The 13,978-nt window shown below is 43.7% G+C and overlaps 1 protein-coding gene and 1 pseudogene across 3 annotated transcripts in view; one reads left to right on the forward strand and one right to left on the reverse strand.

The window, feature by feature from the left end:
* Nucleotides 1-13,978, forward strand: part of RARB (retinoic acid receptor beta) — a 794,145-nt gene that overhangs the window by 333,830 nt on the left and 446,337 nt on the right. The gene's annotated exons all lie outside the window — the stretch shown is intronic.
* LOC138849541 (U2 spliceosomal RNA) lies at nucleotides 10,503-10,648 on the reverse strand (annotated as a pseudogene).

Consider the following 13,978-nt stretch of genomic DNA (forward strand, 5'->3'; position numbering starts at 1 on the left):
TCCCTCTCTCCTTCTCTGTCTTCCCCCCTCTCTCTCTTCTCTCTTTCTATCTCACCCTCTCTTCCTTTCTCTCTCCTGCTCTTTCCCCCTCTCCCTCTCCCCCACCTTTCAAATAAACAAGCAAACAAATATTTGGGGAGTGAACCAAGAGATGGAAGATCTCTTTCTCTCTCCCTCTCTTCCTCCTCCCCTCTCTCTCCCTCCACCCCTGTCTCCCCTTCTCTCTCCCTCCCTCCTCCCCCTCTACCTCCCCCCTCTTTCTCCCCTCCTTTCCTCCCCCTCTCTGCTTTTCAAATAAATAATAAATACACTCATGTTGAATTGGAAGTTACACTTAGAACAAACAAAATGTAAAAATCAGTTCATAACTGAAGAGCTCTATCATCTTCATCCTTGGTAGTTCAGGAAGAGACAACCAACCATGCTCCCAAAAAGACGAACAGTTACTGCAGTAGTAGGGTAATTTGTTATGATTTGTTTTTTGCTTTGATGATTATTGGTTATAAGAAACTTGCCTCGGACACAATATAAGGGGATTCCAAAACACTACATATCAAGGTTATGTTTTAGTGTAAAAATTTAAAAAATCAGCCAGCGCCGTGGCTCACTAGGCCGGTCGGTACCCCACGTTCTAGTCCCAGTTGGGGCGCCGGATTCTGTCCCGATTGTTCCTTTTCCAGTCCAGCTCTCTGCTGTGGCCCAGGAGTACAGTGGAGGATGGCCCAAGTGCTTGGGCCCTGCACCTGCATGGGAGACCAGGAGAAGCACCTGGCTCCTACTTTGATTGGCGCAGCACGCCTGCTGTTAGCAACCATTTGGGGAGTGAACCAACAGAAGGGAGACCTTTCTGTCTCTGTCTCTCTCTCTCTCTCACTGTCTAGCTCTGCCTGTCAAAAAAATAAAAATAAAAAATATTAAAAAATTAAAAGTTTAAAAAAATTTAAAAATCAATATTAAAGCAAAAATCAATAATGTAAAAATTACCAAATTTTGGAGACTGTTCAGCTCAATGTTGTCACCTGCTCTTTTCTCTGGCTTCATCTTATCCTCACCTTGCTCCAAAATCCCAAAGTGCTTTGCTGATTCGTCATCTGCAAGCAGGTTTCACGGTGTGTTGAGCAGTCATTTGTCAGCTACAGTGGGTGACATCATGCTGTTAGGGACAGGCCTTGTCTGTTTTGGTATTCCTGACTTTGCCTTGCGTTTTCATTGTGCATGGTCACTTAGGCCACACTTATTCAGTGAAAAAGCCAGGTAAATGAGAGCTCAGATTCTGATGACATTTGCTGAGCCGCCTAGAAACTGTCCTCTCTTGACAGGTGCACACGAAGATTCCGCAGAACATCAGAGCCTGATGGGAGCGGGAATGTGGTGCAGTGGTTAAATAACGGTGTGGGACACTTATTGAAGTGCCTGGTTCAGGTCTCTGCCCCTCCACTTCCACTCTAGCTTCCTGCTAATGTGTATCCTGGAAAGCAGAAAGTGAGGGCCCAAGTATTTGAGAGAGCCACATGGACTGCAGACCCCTGACTTCAGCCTGGTCCCGGCTGTGTGGGCATTCTAGGAGTGAACCACTGGATGGTTCTTTCTATATTACTCTCTTCTATGATCTCTCCAAATTTTGAGAAGCCAGATGTTTGAGTACATGATTAACAGTGCCTTGTAATTTTTTTTTCTTTCTCGGTAGGATTTTTTACCTACTTTAGCATGAACTTGTGCGAATGACATCTCTGTATTCTTCCCAAAACTGCATGACCCCTGAAATCTGTCACTCCTTCTCTGTCCCTATCTCCATTACTTGACTTAGTTTCTAAAACCAGAACTCTGGAGACAGCCTTGATTCTTGACTCTGGCCTCATCCCCAGTGCCCAAGCCGTATCCATACCTCATTGTCTCCACGCCACCCTCATTCATATCCTTTGTAATCATCGCAGGAGAGACTGCCGTCTCAGACCCTCTCACTGGGGTCTCCCCTGTGCCTTGTCCCATCCCCAGGGTTTGCCACCTGGTCTTCATTCTCCACCCACTGCCCGAGTGACCTCTGGAAAACATCTCATAGGCTTACTCCACTCCTCCTAACTGCTAAGCGCACAAAAGCATGCAGCTGCTGGAGAAGAGTGCAGTCCCCATGACTGGGCACACGATCTCCATGGTTAGGATGTGGTTGTGCCCTCCAGATTCAGGTGCCGAGAGGTTTCCTCCATGTGAGGATGGCAGTGGGTGGTGCAAACTTGTGGGCACTGCGCTCAGAGGGTTGATGCAGGTTCTGTTGAACACTTGTTCCCTGCAAGAGTGAGTTGTTGTAAAGGGGAGGGCCTGACCCCTTGCATCTCTCTGGCTTCTGCTGTGGCCCGGTCGCCTCTGCCTCCTGCATGTGTTCCCACTGTGTGATGGCATCTCCCATGTTCTGACAGAGGCAAGGGGCCCTCAGCAGAAGCCATGCAGGTAGGGCCAACTGATCTTGTTCTTTCAACCTCCAGAACTGGAAGCTAAGCGAACCTCTTTTCTCAGTGAAATCTCTGGCCTTCTATGTTTGCTACAGCTACAGAAAATGAACTGAGACAGGTGCTTCCTCCATGTGTGTTCTCCTTTCCCGTCTCATCTCTTACTGGTCCCAGGCTTCCTTTGCATTTCCTATGGCCTGTGTAGAAGATGTTGTCCCTGGTTCTGTCATAGTGTTCCCCTGACCAGCCCTTTGTTGAATTAAGCGCTGACCCTCTGGGCTCTCGGAATTCTGGGAACCTACCTACATCACAGCACAGAATAAACCTAAAGGGCTGTCTTCCCCTGCCTGCCAGCCTAGGTTGTAAACTACCTGGAGGAAGGTGGTAGTCATAGGCCTTTTACCTTTGTATCGCAGCATTGAATGCAAGACCCAACACAGAGCAATCATTCACGACGCTGGACCAGTGCATTCAATCACTTGTTCCATTGTATCATCCCCACATCCGTGGCCCTCTGATTTGTTCTCATGGCCATCCCCTGGTTTTGATTTATATTACCCTATTTTCTTTCTGTATGTCTTACATCTCATCCAAACTGGATTGCTGCTACTCCCCCAATGCATCTTTCAATCTGCCGAATTCCATTTTCATGCTCGTATCCTTCAATATTTATCTTCCCTGCTGTGTGCTCCATCATGCCTTCTCTGCTCTCCTGCACGTGAGAATAATCCCTCCCTTCTTTAATTTACTCTCTCTCCTCCCACCCTCCACCCCAGCGCACACGCACATCATTCACATTGCATGGCTGTAATTTGTAGAGCGGTCACATTGCCTTGTTAGATTGTGGGCAAGGATTGTTCCTCTCTTGCTCTGTTCCCCCACAGGTCTATCTCAGTGCTTGGGTCATAGATGGGGCTCAGAATTGAATTGGAACTGAACTGAATTGAATAAACTATCCATTTATGAAATAATTTGCTTTAGAGTTGCCAGAATTAAATGGCTGCTCCAGTGGCAATATTACTCTAACTCACTAATATCATTTGATCTACTGAGGAGCTAGTTAATGAAGTAGGTAGATTAAAAATATAATCTACTAGAGGAAGAATGTTTTGGCAGGGACCTACACTTTTTTTTTTTGAAAAGCATTATAATCTCTCAGCTATAATTCTTCTTGCTTTCCACCCAAAACAGCAATAGCACTCTTCCCACATGATTGTTGATGGCTGGCTTAGGAATACCAGGCCCTACACCTGTGTGCCAGATGTGCTCAGCAGCCTGTCTGCTACCCCAGCCCATCTGCAAAGCATACCCCATGCTGGCTTCCTTCTATAGGAAGGGGGCACTGGTCCCCAGCCTTTTTACAGGATAGGTTCCCTGGTGCTTGCCTGTTTTCCTTCAAACCCCCTTCATTGAATTTCAATGTCTTCGGTGACCTTTGCCAACACAAGGGCCTTACTCCATTTGATTATCGGTGAGTCCGCTTTTTCTCTGCGTGTTTGATTTTTGCCTGGTGCTTTTCTGACTTGGATTACCACTTGTGAGAGTGCCGCTTGGTCTTCTGGAACCAAACCAGCCATGTCAGCATCAATAGTAGTTAATAGATGATCAGATCCTTAGGATTTCCATGCAGTGCCTAAAGAGTGTCATCTGATATTGAATGTAGCTTTAGCAGGAATGAATGGGATTCGATAACGAATGGGTCTGCATTGATGGACACTGGGGGACAGGATAGCTTTGTGATCTTCTTTGTTTCCGTAAGAATGCCTCTGCAACCGAATCCAGCCCATTTCTATGCCAATGTGCTAATAGTTGTGGAATCTCATTCATCTCAACAGAGGCCAGTTAGCTCCGGAATCCCATCTGTTTGAGTGGTTGCAGGAAAATGTCACAGAGATGTGGCCGTTCATTCACATCACCAGTGAGAGCTTTCCTGCTATTAATTTCCCTTCATTTTAAATGAGTCTAGTTACAAAAATTGTTGCACCAATTATAAAAACAAGGCATTTGGAATTTTTACTTAATTTTTAGTTACCATTTTTAAAGTGCTTGTCCTCAAAGAGAGAACTAAACAGCTATTTAAAAAATGTAGTCTACATGGAGATACTCTCTCCCCAACAACAGTTTCAAAAAATGCCTCAACTAGAATTTTTGAGTCCCTCTTAGCATAAGATGCCCAAGGCTATGTTTTGGCCCAAGGGAATTTTAAGGCTGAATATTTTTTCCTCCTGAAAATAGAGTCTAAGCGATCGAAAAGGAGGCTGAGTCTTAACTAGAACAGGGCTAAAGAGGTGCTGTCTCTTGCAGATTGCTGAGGTGACACAATAATTAAGCATGTGGCAGCCCTGCCAGTTGAACTCCCGGCCAGTAGGACAGCTTAAATGCTGCAGCTAGCTCTGGCTGGAGATCGTACGTAGCAGGCCCTTGTAAAACTCCAGTCAGAGAAACTAATGACCACTGCATACACTTGTCATTTTTTAAAGGAGTTTCTAAAAATTTGTTAAGTCAAGAAATTGAACTTTTCTAAAATAATATATGTATATACGTAAACACGCATCACTACATGTGGATGGATGAATAATACTGTATGGGAAACAATAGTGTTAAAACTTAAACAGGGTTTAAATTAAATAGGGTTAAAACCATAGTGGTTAAAACTTAATTTTGGGAAAAGTGTTTGTCCTATTCCCAGCCATGTATGAACGAGAACTGGCTTAATCAGACTTTGTCGTAATTATGAGAGGTTTTTATGGACACGGCCACATTAAGAGTGATTAAGATGCGCATGTGATTCTAAGGCCCAGGTCTAAGTACTTCTTGTAAGGGGTTTGACCTTCATCACAGACGTGTTGCTGTTACTGCTCCTGTTTTTTGAGCCAGGAAACTGAGACTCCACGAAGTTGAGGCTTCCCTCTTGGATTCCCACCACAGCTGTGTTGCTGTGGTTTGTTTCCTTGAATAAGACAGACCTCTGATGCGCAAGGCAGGGGCTCACGAAGCAGTGCGCCTGCCACTTGTAACCACACACACCCAGCTGACGCAGCAGACTCAGTAACTTCTCCAAACTCTTGGTTCTGTTGACTTTGAATGAAGGCAACTGTTAACAAATAATGCATTACCTCTTCAGATTGTATTTGCACAAAAGAAATTAAATACTTTGATCCAAATTTCCTGCTCAAACACGTAAACTAAAACATAAAACTAAACACAATGGGATGCAGATCAGTAGGGCAAGCTGTGCCCCGCACAGCCATTCAGAGATGCAGGCTTCCTCCCTGTGGTGGTTCTGAGCTCACCTAGGCCCCTGGAGGTCTAACCTGTACCTTCTCCATCCAGCCAACAGTGGAATGGAAACAGAGCCCGAAGGAGACCATAGAAGATTTAGGGCAGCAGCCAGAGCTTTGTCAGTGTGCCTCCACTAAGCTGCAGGGGAAGTTGGGAAATAATGTCTGTGTGACGAGAAGCAAAAGAAAAAAAGCTGAGGTTTGGTGAAAATACAGCAGTGTCTTTGCCATGTTTCCTAGAGTGAAGCTTTTCCTAAGATACGTTCCACAAGTGGAGTAGGAGTAGAGTATGCGGGAGTTATTGAGCTGTTTACTGTGGCTGTCCTACAGGATAAGGGCTGTTCAGAAGTACGTTCTGGTAGATTTTTTTTTATATTGATTTTGTGCTAAATCTGCATTGTCCATGTGGTTCCTATCAGAAGAAGCAAGCAAACTAGTTCAAGACTTTTTCCTCTTTGAGTTGCCAATCATGTTTTAGGGCCCACGGACAAGCAGAAACAGCAGGTAGGGGGCAGGGACCATTTAGTGTTGTGCACATCTCCTACCATAGTGTACATGTCATATCCCACTATTGCCTGGGTTTGAGTCCCACCTCCGGCTCCTGAGTCCCACCCTCCTACTAATTAGCACCCTGGGAGGCAGCAGGTCATGGCTTGAATGGGTGAGTCCCAGATCTAGTGAATGGAGGAGACCCGGATTAAGTTCCTGTGTCCAGATTTGGCCTGGCCTCGCCCAGTCCAGCTGAGCTCAGCTTGTACAGGCATGTGGAAAGTGAATCTCCAGAGGGACGATGTCTCTGCCTCTCCATCACCAATCTCTCTGACTCTCAAGCTTTATATGTAGGGAGAAAGAGACAGAGATAATTACATATATTGGGCATAAATATGGATTTGGATATATATGGGTATAGATAAAAATGCATACAGATTAAATACAGATATAAATATACACGTATATGTATAAATAAACAGGCAGAGTAAAGAGTTCCAGGATTTATTTTGAGGCCGCACGACCAGACTGCCAACCTGAGGGAGGAGAAAGCACTATGGTGACTTCAAAAGAAAATACACTGTTTGCTAATGGGGGAAACAGATTTGGTTCAAATGAGGTTAAAGTTCTCATTTTCTTCAAAATACCCTTCTTCAGGCCACAAAAAGCAAGGGGAAATGAATCAGAAATAGCTGTATTGTTGGGGGTGAGAAGCCACCACCCAGGTTGCTTGACAACCGTAGACAGTCTACGCAAGACAGTAAAGAAAACCTTCATGTGTGGAAAAGTGAAAACCATCACTAGAATGGGCAGTTTTTGTTCTAGACCCTCTAAACTGTCACACTGAGGGAAGAGCCCTCTTGTTCTTTGCTGTATCTGTGTTCCCTCGAATCCACTGCAAATTCTGTGGCTCTCTCCCATATGCCTAGCTTCTGGATTCATCTCCCCCGCTGCATTGTAGGAAATTCTAGTAGCCAGAGGTGAACATCTTAGTTTCTCCCAGTGACCAGTACCATATATTAGGTTTTCCCATACAATTAATTAATTGTGGTTAGAAGAAACTGGCTGCTGGCTGCTGGCTCCTGGATAAGTAGTGTCAGTATTTATGGTTCAGGTCTTTCAGTAGGCCCTCTAAGGCTCCAGACGGCCTGATGTATTAGTTTCTGATTGCTGCTGTAACAAATTACTGCAAACTGAAAATGTGTACGTTCATTTTCTTCCATCTCTGGAGGGAAAATTTCAAAATCACTTGAGCTAAAAGTCCAGGTTCCTTCTGCCGGCTCCACAGACAGAAGAGTCTGCTTTCCTATCCTTTTCAACTTTTGCGAGCTCCCAGTAGTGCTTGGCTTTGGGGCCCTTCACCCACCCTCAGACGCCTGGGATGACATGGGGTTACCTGGGGTAATCCAGGATGTCATTTTACGTGTCCTATTTTGAATCAAATTGAAAAGTCCCCCTTTAGCATAGAAGATAAACATTCCCAGGATCCAGAAAAAATAGGACACGGAGACTTTGGAGGGGTCATTTCTCCTTCTACCAGAGTTGGTTCTATGGTATAGCGGCCTTTACGTCACTTGTATGTCAATGTAGGACTAAAATTCAGAGTGCCTTTGCTTCTCCAGACTTTTGCATGGTCTTCGCTGGCTGGAGAATGTAGCGCACTCTGCATTGTCTTCATCCTTTTCCGTCACAGTTATCTCAGGAACATTTCCTGGCACGTATCTCTGCAGAGCTGGTTTTGTGTGTATAAATATCTTAGCTGCTTTTTTTTTCCCCAAAATGCAGAATATAGTCCGGCTTCCCACATTGGGAGTAGATCAGCAGCACCTTTGTGGTCTGAGTCCTGAGAACTCACCTCTAGTGGTTCAATGGTTGATTCATGCCTATTGTACCTGCTTTTCTTTTTAAATTGTCAACATATAATACAAATAAAATGAAATTCACTCTTTTAAGATGTGCAGTTGGAGTTAGTATATTCACCAGGTTGTGGCACCATCATCACTATCTAATTCTGGAACACTTTCATCATGCTGCAAAGAAAATCTCAAACCCCTGAGTGGTCTTCCCTTTCCTTGTTCCCCCTAGCCCCTGACAAGCACCAATCTACTTTAGGTCTAGGGATTTGCCTGTCTTGGACATTTTCTGTAATTGGAATAATAATTTGTAACCTATTTTTTAAAAGATTATTTGAGAAGCAGAGTTACAGATAAAGAGAGAGACAGATAGAGAGGTCTTCCATCTGCTGATTTACTCCCCAAATGGCCTTAACAGAGCTGGGCTGATCCAGAACCAGGAGCTTCCTCCAGGTCTCCCATGTGGGTGCAGGGGCCCAAGTACTTGGGCCATCTTCCACTGCTTTCCCAGGCCATAGCATAGAGCCTGATCAGAAGTGGAGCAGCTGGGATTCGAACCATCACCCATTTGGGATGTTGATGCCACAGGCGGAGGCTCAGCCCACTGCACCACACGCTGGCCCCGGTTTGTAGCCTATTAGGTGCTGCTCCTTTCATGTGCACAGGTTTTCAAGGTTCACTTGTGTTGTAACATGTGTCACTACTTCACTCCCTCTGATGGTCACACAGTGCTTGCGCATAGTGCTACCTCGTTCGTCCATTCATCAATTAATGGACACTTGGATTGTTCCCACTTTGAGGATGTTGTCAGTAATGGTTCAAAAATGTCCATGCACATTGTTATGTTTATATTTCCCTGTAGTATATACCCTAAAGTAGAATCTGTGGGTCGTGTGCTAATTCTATTTTTAATATTCTAAAGAACTGTCAAACTGTGTTTCAAGGTGTCTGCAGTGTTACACATTCCTGTGAGTCATATTGAAAGGTTTCAACGTCTGTACATCTCCCCAGCACTTGCTATTTTCTGATGGCCTATCCCAATGTTTTCCCATTATGTGAGACACCAGGTCCTTTGTATAACCCTGGAAAGGAGAGAAACCTTTAATAACAACATGCTGAGTTCCCCACTTTGTAGCAAGAGAAGGATTTAGAGTCCAAATCTTTTTTTTTTTCTTAAACAATACATCGGTTTTGATCTCTCTCTCTCATACCTGGAATAAAAGTACACCTATTTATTTGGCTTTGCCTTCCCTATGAAGTTTCATAATATCAGTGTACTATTTCCCAAGCATTTGTCACATCATGCTACAAACAGAAATTACTATTTGTGTGGTCCCTGGGAGTAAAGGCAGAGTTAACTGGTGGATGGATGCATGGAGTCAAAGACTGTTCCACCTCCCTCCCTCACAGGCCTGCTCAGCCCCTGTAGCCTGAGGACATTGAAGTCACAGGTAGGGGCCAGTGTTGTGGTGCAGAGGCTTCTGGCCGTGGCCTGGCAGAGGCTTCTGGCTGTGGCCGCTACCATTGCAGCCGTTTGGGGAGTGGACCAGTGGATTGAAATGTTCTCTCCCTCTCCACCTCCCCTGCCCCCCAACTCTGTCTTTCAAATCTTTAAAAAAATAAGTCAGAGCTATTTCTAAACCATTATTTGGAAGACAACTGGAAAGCTCTGCTCCGCTGCGTTAAGCTGTGATGTTCCTTCTAGCCTCAGAGGTAAAGGTGATGTGGAATGCGAAGACCACAAGACAGGAAGAGATTGAAGCCCTAGTGTCTATCTGGCCATGGTGCTGGCTCTCAAGGGAGCCACCCCGGTGACTCAAGTATCCAAAATCGGTGCTGATAACTCTCCCAGAGGGCTCACCCAGGATGGCAGATGGAGCATAGACCAGGGTACCATGACTATAGACAGAGAAGGTAGGTCAGAGCTGTGTGTCGATAATCCGAGATGGACATAAAGCCATGGCCTGCTCTTGGCAGTGTGGGGGTAAGGTCCAGCACCAGGGGGAAGGCAGCTGCTAAGAACCAGAGTATCACGGCCTCAGCCAGAAGGTGCTGGGGGGTGGACTGGGGAAGCTGATCAGGTGTCGGGGATCTTGTCTCAGCTTGGAAGCTGATGAGAACAGGTCGGTACTTCCTAGAGTCTACTTCATCTGGAAAGAGGAGTAATCGGAGACCCTGCTTCCTCAGGGGCTCATAACCTTACTCATATAAATAAAATGCTAACGTCAGTGCCAGAACCTGTGTAGACCAGCAGTGGGCATGGCCGACCCATGTGTCCTGTGTCCAAACATTTTGTTGCTGCTCTGAGTCTGTTAGCACAGAAACCATATGACCGTCTCATGTATTTTATCAACACAAATAACTCAAAAATGCCTTGAAAATTCTTGCTCTTTTGTTATCTTTGTGTGTAAGTTTGCTAAAAACACATTTGCAAAGAGGCTTCATTTTTGAAAATACACATACTACTCGAAATTCAGGCATGTTGTAATATGTAAATATTAAATAGTTGGTTAAATGTAATACCTAAGGAACCCAATTATAATTTCTACACTTGATCTTAGCCAAAAGGCTGAGAAGCGATATGTATAGTTTCTATTATATTCATTTTTCCTTCTATAAATTAATAAACATCTTAAAATTATTTTCAAATAAAAATAGATATGTATGCATACTGTGTTTTCCTATAGCAAGGTGCATTATGCCTTTTTTGTTCTTTCTATATTACAAACTGAAATGGTCCGGGAACGTCAGCTATCTCTGCTTTTTGGTTCTCTTTCAGCACTGTGTCATTCGTTAATGAACAGCATCAATCCTCACTAGGCAGCATGATGTCAGTCTTAATTGTAACATGCAGGCTGATGTCCCAATAGTGATCTGTGATAACTGTTAACCGAAGACAGTCGCCTTGCCCTTCGTAGAGCAGCCGAGTTGAGTAATTGGTTAGGAAGATCTTTGTGAGATCTGAAGCCTAGAGATAAAATTAGAGAGTTTGTTGAGAGAGAGAAGAAATGAAAAAAAAAAAAAAGAGACCAGTGAACACTCAGACCTCAAAAAACTAAGGATGTTGTTCTTGTCACTGTAGTCAACCTTAGAAACATAATTATAGCTATGTTGTAATTTATCCTATCAATTCTTAGCCAAAGGTTGGTTCTCTGCTCTGCCTCATGTCTTGTTCGCATGTAGATTCCATAGCCTCGTGGCTTCTGTCACCTTAATTCTCTAAATATTTCTCTCCATTTTTATGTCAGGTTTCTGTGTCTATGTTGGTGTGTTAGGCGTTCAAAACCAATCTCTGATGGGATTGATGGGTCACCATCCAAAGGAGAAGTTCCCTTTGGGCCCATTGCTTCTCCCAAGCTAGGCGACAGACCACGAAACCGTCTTTGGATGTCTGAATTTCTCTTCAGAACCAGACCCTAGTCTGGTATTGTGCTTGCTTGGCAGAACGCCATGATACATAACACGGAAACTGGATACAAGGATGCCTGCTGCCACTGCAGAGCAGGTGCACCTGTGGACATTTAGTCCAGTACACACTTTACATCTGACATTATGGAATTTATGTGAAAAGACATTAGGTGAGACCTAACTCTTCAGGATATGTGCAATGCTAGCATATGAAATAACTGGGTTGAGTGTTGACTCCATAAATACCCATATTTATATTACTGAATGCATAATTTATGGAACTCAAATCTTAGAATTTTATACATTCTAATGTATGTATGTTTCTGCCTGTTATTTTTCTGAAAGTCATGTTTTCACTTCGTGTTTTTTAACAGATGGGATCTTATAAAAGTGGCCTAAAAAGGAATATAGGGACACTTTGTACATGCTTTAAAATATCTTTACTGTATCAAGTGACCCCTCTTGATGCAGGGGAAGCTCTGTAGATTGCATTCTCTACTCACTTGTGGTCTAAGAGACCCCTTGGGCCACAGTGTTCCTTAATTGACTTTATCAGTTTCACTCCCAGATTAAATAATAGGAGGTAAGGAATACCTCCTTTTGGCCACATTCAAGTTTTTTCCATTGTGGTTTCTCTTTGGATTAAGCTGAGCATAATTTTATTGGCAATAGTTAGGGTGAAGATGCTGTATATCTAAGGCCACAAAAGCAGCAGGCAATGCAAACGACCTCTTTGCAGCCATGTTGCTTTTCTATCAAAAACATCAGCAAAAGCGACCTGCAGGATTAGTGCTGAGCTGAGCATTTTGAAAACATGTATTTGGCTGAATGCAGCTGAGAAATTTAAGTGACATTACCTGGAACCAAGGCCTTAAGTAAATGGGAATTGGAGCTAAAATAGAATGCAAAGAGAGTCAATCTACAGGTTCTTTATGTCCAAGCAAAAGTTTCCATACAAGTTCTGTATAGCGGAAGAATTAGGGAAGAATTTTCTGTACTCCATCACAAGACTTTTTCTTTTTTCCGTGATAGCCGCTCAGCCATGATGCCAACACATGGCAATAGAAAGAAGTAAAGACATTGTTCTTCTCCAATAACCTCATCTGTTTTGTTGCTTGGCTCACACTTCACAGCACTCCAGTGCAAAACAAACACTTGCCTTTTCCAGCTTCTGGCTCAAGGCAGACTCTCATCAGAGTCCCCTCTCCAAGTTGGAGTCCTCAGGAAAGAATGCTTCAAGTCTTCAATTCATCAGTGTTTTTAATGGATTCCTAATTTCTTAACATGCTTGCAGATACATCACTAAGGCAGGTAAAATACCATCTTTATTTCTAGAAGGCTTTGACACTGTGTCCACGATGACTGGTCAAACCTTTTTTTTTTTCTGTTCAATTTTAGGAAGGGGCTGCTATCTTGCTCTTGTTACATGATAATAACAATTTGATATTTATTGACTTAATTTTTTCTCATCTGGAATCCTCATAGATTATTCTCTTTTCTTAAAGATTGATTCTTTTGAGAGAGTTATAGACCAAGAGGAAGGTCTTCCATCTGCTGGTTCATCTCCAAGTGACCACAATGGCCAGAGCTGGGCCAATCCAAAGCCGGGAGCTTCTTCCAGGTCTCCCACCTGGATGCAGGGACCCAAGGACTTGGGCCATCTTCTGCTGCTTTCCTAGGCCATAAACAGAGAGCTGGAGCAGTAGAGGAGCAGCTTGGACATAAATCAGTGCCCACAGATATTGTTTAACTCCATTTTCATAGACAGACTCTATTCAGAGCTGAAAAGTGTTAGCAATCAGTCCATCTGGGTTTCTCAAATTTGACCACAGTCATACTTTGTTTTTAAGTAAATGCACTTCCAATTAAATATGATGTATCAAAGACAAGTATCTTTCTTTCTTCTCAAAGTTACCAAAATGACTGAGATGAAAAAATTGTAACTATCAAAGATAACCAGAATATTTTTTTCTAAAGTTGTGAAGTAGATGTGCAGAGAAGAATAAAGGGCAGAAATCAGATTGCTGTGTCCCCCAAGAAAAGAATGAGAAGGGGAGAGGAGGATATTCAGACTGTGGAATCTTGGCTAGTCCCAGAGAGGAGAGTCACAGATATCCTGAAAGGTGGAAATGATTATTGAGATAGAAAAATTGGCTCCTGCTCTGCATAAGGAACAATTAAATCCACTCCTGTACCTGTTACATTCTAGTGCTCACTATAATCCAATCCTGCTAAGAATGCTAAGTCTTCTCTTTGTAGAAACTGGACCCAGAGGGGTTACTGAGTTTTGGACACCAGCCATGAAGGTGGAATGGAGAGGCATCAGCAGACAGAAAGCAAGAGGAAGAATTGAGGGACTCCTTATGTGATAGAGTCCATCTCCAGTAGTAGCCTGTTTTCTCTATTCAACTGCCCCAAGTTACAGTATCGTTACCAAAGAGTCCCACATAAAAAGTCTATGTACTTGACAGCTCGAGGAGGGAATCTCACAAGGAAATGCTCA

The sequence above is a fragment of the Oryctolagus cuniculus genome, chromosome 4 (assembly GCF_051225735.1).
Source record: "Oryctolagus cuniculus isolate XC-2025 breed Fujian yellow rabbit chromosome 4, ASM5122573v1, whole genome shotgun sequence".
NCBI classification, from domain to species: domain Eukaryota; kingdom Metazoa; phylum Chordata; class Mammalia; order Lagomorpha; family Leporidae; genus Oryctolagus; species Oryctolagus cuniculus.